We start from the raw sequence: 5712 nt of genomic DNA, 5'->3' as shown, positions 1-5712 counted from the left end.
ATCTCCTGCGCTTGCACAGGCAGGTGCTGTGGGAAGGGAAAGGGGTGGTGGGTGAGAGATGAGTGGACCAGAGTGTCGCAGAGGGAATGGTCTCTTCCGAATGCTGAAGGGGGATGATGGGAAAGATGTGTTTGGTGGTGGGATCACGCTGGAGGTGGTGGAAATGGCGGAGGGTGATCCGTTGAATGTGGAGGCTGGTGTGATGAAAGGTACGCACAAGGGGACCCCTATCGTGCTTCTGGGAGGGAGGGGAATGGGTGAGAGCCGAAGTGAGGGAAATAGAACGGGCACGGTCGAGGGTCCTGTCCACCGTGGTGGAGGCGATTCCTCGGTTGAGGGAAAAGTAAAACATATCGGAAGGTGGCATCATCAGAAGAGAAACTGAGAATAAGAAATAAGAATCAAGGTGGGAGGAAGTGTCGTCAAGTTAGCTGTGGAAGAAGCTGGGCTTATTTGGTTGATGTGAGTGGTTTCAAAGGATAAGTAGTTCAATGTATGTTCAATACAAGTTCAGCCAGGGAGGGTGCTAGTGATAGGGATTGTGTTGGTCTCCATTCAGGGAAGAAGCCGTCCTGCTGGAGGTGTAGAGGGAATAGATGCCCATAGTGAAAAGCAGGAAACTGGAGAGTAACTGATGTTATATTTTTCCACAGCAGCATTAAAATCAATGGCATTATCAATGGATTTGTATTTTGATGTGAAAGGAATTTGTTGAATTGTGTACAACTGTGCATTGCTGTTTATATCACCAGGATGGCCGAGTGGTTAAGGCGTTGGACTTAAAATCTAATGGGCGTTTGTCCACGTGGGTTCGAACCCCACTCCTAGTAGATGCTCAGGTAATGGAATTGAACATAAAAACTAATAATATTTTTGGTTTGAAAACGCTTATGATCTCTGCAAGGGATTGTGCCATATTTATAATTCACCCTTCAAGACAGCGTTTCTTCATTTCCAATTGGTGTTCTGAACATAGGAACAGGAGGCCATTCAGCACCTTGAGCCTGTTCACCATTCACTGAATTCCTGTCTGAGCTGTGTCTTAACTCCATCCATCAGCGTTGGCTCCAAATCATTTTAACGCATGTCTAGCAAAAACCTACCCATCTCAGATTAAATTATTAGTTGAGCTGGCATATACTGCTATTTTGTGAGAGAGAGTTCGACACTGCTACCAATCTTCGCGTGAAGAAATGTTTGCTAACTCCTTTCCCGAATGGCCTTGAAGTAACCAAATTACTATTATACTTTAGTTTTTTAGGTCAGGATATGTATAATGTAGCACCAATGTACAAGGTGGAGATAATGAGTTAATCCATACCCTGAGTTAAATGATATATGGGCCTGTATATTGCATTTACCCAGCTAAGCTTTAAAAACATGGTTAAATGACTTCGAATGCTGAGAAATTAAACTGCAGGGCAACTCGTGGGAAGATTAGTGGAGGATGTCTGTTCGGCCAGGTGAGGCAACACATACGAGATAACACACCTAAGAATTCGTTTGTTGTAAACTCACAACAGGGTTCCATTACATCAAAGTATGGTGGGACTAATCAGAATGTGCTTGCTTTGCAGAAGTAACCCGAGAGAAGGTCAGAATCTGCGCTTTGCAGAAATTGAACGAGGACTGTTATCTTAAGAAAACATGCAACGAGCAAACCACCTGACCAGAGACAAACGGACAGTTGTAAAGCAATAGATTAAAATGAGGCCACAGTCACCGATAATAGGCCTGTGCATTTATAGGTGGCAGGAAGGATTAAATGTCACGGTTTATAATTGCCATTTAGCAATAAATGTGTATATGCTGATAAGCTTTGCACCCGCCCCTAGGGCAGGGGTTTGATTTTTGTACAATTGTGAACGTTGCTGGGATATCGGTGGAGTCGGATTTAGACAGCGATCTGAAAGGTTCTCCACAGGCCTGCGAGTAAAGACCGTTTTGAACCATAACTCTGAGTCTGTCATCTTTTCCGGGGATGGTGTTCGCGTCGAACTTGCATATCACTTGGTCCACAAAACACCTACAACAGGCCTGCCTCTGATTTTATGATTATGTCCCCTTGTCCGAGACTCCTGCAACAATGGCAAAAAAGGTTTCTCTCTATCTACCTTATCAACTTGTTTCTAAATCTTAAAAACGTCAATCAAATCCCCACAACCTTCTATATTGCAGGAAGTACAAGCCCAGTTTATGTAATCTCTGCTCATATTTTAACCCTTGGAGCGCTGGTAACGATCTGGTGAATGTGCACTTCACTTCCTCCAAGGTCAATCTATCCTTTTTAACAGGCAGTGCCCAGAACTGTACACAGAAATCCAGATGCGGTCTAACCAGATCTTTGTATAGCTGTAGAATAACTTCCTCTCCTTTATATTCTAGCCCCTCGTTATAAAGCTTAACATGCTATGAGATTTTTATAATTATTTCTGTACCTGACTGCTACATTTTAGTGGTCTGTGTACATGAACCCGAAATCCCTTTGGAACTCCACTGTTCCGAGCTGTACACCATGTAATTAATTCTCTGATCTACTTTTTTGGTCTAAAATGAAAAACGACATACTTACCTGCTTTGAAATCCACCAGCCACTGTTTCGCCCATTCACTTAATCTATCAATATATCTTTGTTATTATATGCTGCTGCCTACACGACTTACCGTACCACCAACCTTTGCATCATCGGCAAACGTGGATATATGGCTCTCTATTGTGTTTTCTAAGTCATTAATGACTATAGAAGGAACCATTTATTTAATATCAACATTTATAAACGGGCCATGATGCGACACCCTGGCAGGGTCTGTGGGGAGAGGAAGGTAGGGTTAAGGTTTCAGCTAGATGACCATCTTCACCTATAAATAAACATCACGCAAGTGTTAGTAGTTTTTAAAGAGTAAAAAAGAGAACTTGCACTCCTATTGCACCTTTCACGACTTTGGGACGTCCAAATTGCTCACCAATGCTCAGTTTGAGTCCCCACAGGACCACTAGAGTCCAGACCTCATTACAGCCTTGATCCTAACATGGACAAAGGAGCTGACTTCTAAAGGTGAGATGAGAGTGATTGCTCTTAGCATCAAAACAGCTTTAGACCAAGTTTTTTTTATCAAGGAGCCCGAGCAAAATTGAAGACAATGGAATCTGTGGGGGGACGGGCACGGGGTGGGGGGAACCGCCACTGCTGGAGACATACCTAGCATAAAGAAAGATGCTTGTGGTTGTTGGAGGCCAATCATATCAGCACCGGGCCATCACTGCAGGAGTTAATCTTCACCTGCTTCATCAATGACCGTCCCTCTATCAGAAGATCAGAAGTGTGGAAGTTCAGCCATGATTGCACAGTGTTCAGTTCCATTCTCATCTCATCAGATAATGAAGCAATCCTGGACTGCATGCAGCAAGACCTGGGCAACATTCAGGCTTGGGCTGATATGTGGAAAGTAACAATCGCCCTACACAAGTGCCAAAGCTTCTTCTACAGTACCTCCCAAAACCGCGATCTGCACCTCCTAGAAGGACAAGAGCAGTTAGTGCATTGCAATACCACCACGTGCAAGTTCCCCTCCAGGGCATGCACCATCCTGACTTGGAAATATATCGTAATTTCTTCATTGTCGCTGAGTCAAAGTCCAGGAGCTCCTTCCCTAACAGCACCGTGGGTACCTTCACCTCACGGACTGCAGTGGTTCAAAAAGAGGCTCATCACAACCTTCGCAAGGACAATTAGGGATGTGCAATAAATGATGGTTTTGCCAGCGACATCCACATTCCATGAATGGCGAATTTTAAAAAATTGCTTTAAAGAAAATTAGGTCCATTTTGAAGCATGGTCACTGCTTATAATTTAGGAACGACGGACTTCGACTCTGGTCAAAAGACTTATCCAGCCTGTTCCCACTTTCCAGCTATTGGTCCATAGCCTTGTAGATTATGGCACATCAAGTGCATATCCAAGTACATTTCAAATATGGTGAGTGTTTCTGCCTCTACCACCATTTCATGTAGTGAGTTCCAGACCACCATCACCCTTTGGATGAACAAAGTTCTCCGCAACTCCCCTCTAATCCTTCTACCAACAACTTTAAATCTATGCATCCTTGTTATTGACCTCTCTGCTAACTGAAATAGGTGCTTCCTATCCACTCTAGCTCGGCCCCTCATAATTTTATGTACCTCAATTAAGTCTCCCCTCCGCCGCCTCTGTTCCAAAGAAAATAACTCCAGCCTATCCAATCTTTCCACAAAGCCAAAATTCTCCATTGCTGGCAACACCCAGAGGACAACAGAGGACACAGATTGAATGTAATTGGAAAAAGAATGAGATGGGAGGTGAGGAGATTTTTTTTTACACTGCGAGTTATTATAATCTGTAATGCTCTGCCTGAAATGGTGGTGGAAGCAGATTCAATAGTAACTTTCAAAAGGGAATTGGATAAATACTTGAATTGGAAAATGTTGCAGGTGTATGTGGAAAGAGCTGGGAATAATTGGACTGCTCTTTCAAGAGCACGACGGGGCAAATGGCCTCCTTCTGTGATGTATGATTCTCTGATTCTCTGAAAGGATTCATGTAAATGAGGCTGTTATTTGCTGGCTCCACTATCTCATTTTATTACTGAATACAAAAGCCAGTTCTGTTTCAAGCTCATTCAAATGAATCGGGGTTCGGTACCAATGAAGCTCAAGTCAAAATCTGAAGTACGGCATGTTGGCCAAGTGTATAAGGCGTCGGTTACATAATTCCAACAATCATGGGTTCGACCCCCCTCTGCGCCTGGGAAGATTTGATCGCATTTAATTTGACATTTTTAAGGTTTCTCCTTTTTATCTCTTTTAAAACCATTCATAATTTTGAACATTTCAAACAACTCTCCTCTTGACATTCTCTGCTCTAAGGAGAAAAATTCCAGCTTCTCCAGTGTCCGCATAAATGAGGTCCCCCATCCTTGGTACCATTCCAGTGAATCTGTTCTGCACTCTCTAGAAAGCCTTGACATCTTTCCTAAAGTGTGGCGCCCAGAATTGAACGCAATACTCCAGCTGAGGCCTCAGCAGTGCTTTATAAATATTTCACGTAATTTCCTTGCTTTTATGCTATATTCATCTATTAATAAAAGAAAGGATCCCAAATCGCTTTTCACAGCTTTCTCAACTTGTCCTGCCACCTTAAAAGACTTGTTTGCGCACACCCCATGTGTTCCTGTTTCTGCACCCTCTTTCAAATTGTAACATTTAGAGCTGGTTAATAAATTGCAGGGGAGGGCATTCTGAGCGGCTTGGGGCCAGTGATCTACAGAGGGAGCCGATTAAAGGAAATAATCGGCCCCATTAAAGTTGTAACATTTAGTTTATTTTGCCGCTCCTCATTCTTCTGGCCAAAATATTTCACCTTGCATTTCTCTGCGTTAACTTTCATCTGCCATGTGTCTGCCCATTTCACCAGTCTCTTTCTGTTCATATTCCCCCTTTCTAGCTGTTACTATCTGCTGCGTGCCCCTTTGCTGTTTTTTGTAACTTTCCCATTCAACTGGATCTGTGCAATGTTTTGCATTTGTGTTTGCTTTTTCTTTTCTTTCAATTGGGTCTGTTAACTCTTTAGCCGTCCATGTCTGTATTTTGGCCAGTAGAGTTCTTGCCCCTCAAATGTATAAACTGATTCTGTTTCATAGCAAATTATTTTAGAACACCTCCCACTGATCTTCTGTC

At 43.1% G+C, this 5712-nt stretch overlaps 1 non-coding gene across 1 annotated transcript; it reads left to right on the top strand.

Moving 5' to 3' along the window:
• Positions 1-747: 747 nt before the first annotated feature.
• On the top strand, positions 748-830 carry trnal-uaa (transfer RNA leucine (anticodon UAA)). The gene has a single exon. It is a non-coding gene; the product is annotated as a tRNA-Leu (tRNA).
• The last annotated feature ends 4882 nt before the right edge of the window (positions 831-5712 follow it).

This window comes from Somniosus microcephalus, unplaced genomic scaffold (genome assembly GCF_052327205.1).
Source record: "Somniosus microcephalus isolate GS21.2 unplaced genomic scaffold, FLI_Smic_1.0 unresolved_chr9, whole genome shotgun sequence".
Classification (NCBI taxonomy): Eukaryota; Metazoa; Chordata; class Chondrichthyes; order Squaliformes; family Somniosidae; genus Somniosus; species Somniosus microcephalus.
Note: the sequence above shows the minus strand (reverse complement) of the source record. Positions and strands in the feature narration are given on the sequence as shown.